The following is a 1,426-nucleotide window of genomic DNA, read 5'->3' as shown; positions in this document are numbered from 1 at the left end:
GAGAACTTGGCGGATGGGGCTAACTTAGATTCCTGTGGGCGCTGGATGCCATCTTGTTTGCTGCTTGGTAGTGATACGTTGTTTGAGAGAGCTTTGCGCATTTTTCTTTCTATCACTACTTGCTACATCTTGGTGTGTTATTGTTCCTAACGTTGATCGTTGTTCTATTCCTATCTTTGCTCTCGTTCTTGGTAGTTCCTTGATTGAAAATCTTGTGTTACTTGACGTGGTTGATTGCTACTTTTGTGTGCTACTTGCTATTGTACCTTGCCATCATGTCTCAACCTAGAGATAATGTTAGTGGGCATGGGTCTAATAGAGATGGGATAGGTGGTGATATAAATGTGAGTGATGCGGGGAGTGTACGTGGGGGTGATATGAATCTTGATGCATTGCGTCGTCTTTTGCAACATGTGAACCTTGATGAATTAATGAATCCTGTGCAAGGGCAAGATGCCCAAAATTTGCCAAATGTTCCAGTTGAGCATGCTTTGCAAAATGCACCTCAACCACTTCACCACGACAATGCGGCGCAATTTGCCCCACAAAATGTCTACCAACCTCCCAATATGCCTCCCGCATACCATATGCCTCCCCCATATAACTATGTGCATCCCATGTATTACAATATGCCTCAAATGCCACAAGTGCCACAATATGCTCCTTTTGGGCAAAACTTTCATGCACCTCCTCCTATGGAGTACCTTCATGCCCAAGCCCAAGAGCATCGCACTTTGAGGGAGCTTACACATCCCGCAAGGCAAACCCAACCTTCTTGCATCATCATGCCACCGAACCAACAAAATGTGAGCCTTAAACCATCCATGTTCCAAATGATTCCCAAATTCCATGGAATGGAATCGGAACGACCATATTCACATGTGCGTGATTTTGAATCGGTGTGTACTACTTTTGGTGATGTCACATGCTCACAAGAAATTTTGAGACTCAAACTTTTTCCATTCTCTTTGAAGGATCATGCAAAACAATGGTTTGAGAACTTACGCCCCCAATCCATTGCGACTTGGGTGGCAATGCAAGAAGAATTTCTCAACAAATATTTTCCTTCCCACCGTACCATCTCTTACCAAACACAAATCATGAACTTTCATTGCAAAGAACATGAAACCTTCTTCCAAGCTTGGGAGAGGTTTAAAGATTTGTTGTTTATGTGCCCTCACCATGGATTTCAAAAATTTCAAATTGTGAATTTTTTCCACAAATCATTGACTCCATCTTTGAAGAAATTGGTCTCCACCATGACTCAAGGTGATTTTTTGAATAGGGATGCCAATGAAGCATTCACTTTCTTTGATGGGTTGGCGGAGGAATCTCGATCTTGGGAAGCTCCTCCACTAACCCGACATGATGTTGTGCCAAACTCTAGTGGCAAGTTTGTTTTGAATGAAAATGATGATGTGCATGC

General features: G+C 42.8%; 1 pseudogene; it reads right to left on the bottom strand.

Moving 5' to 3' along the window:
• Positions 1-1,089: 1,089 nt before the first annotated feature.
• LOC119983219 lies at positions 1,090-1,189 on the bottom strand (annotated as a pseudogene).
• Positions 1,190-1,426: the final 237 nt, after the last annotated feature.

Source organism: Tripterygium wilfordii, chromosome 17, assembly GCF_013401445.1.
Source record: "Tripterygium wilfordii isolate XIE 37 chromosome 17, ASM1340144v1, whole genome shotgun sequence".
Taxonomy (NCBI): domain Eukaryota; kingdom Viridiplantae; phylum Streptophyta; class Magnoliopsida; order Celastrales; family Celastraceae; genus Tripterygium; species Tripterygium wilfordii.
This window is presented reverse-complemented; position numbering and strand designations above follow the sequence as displayed.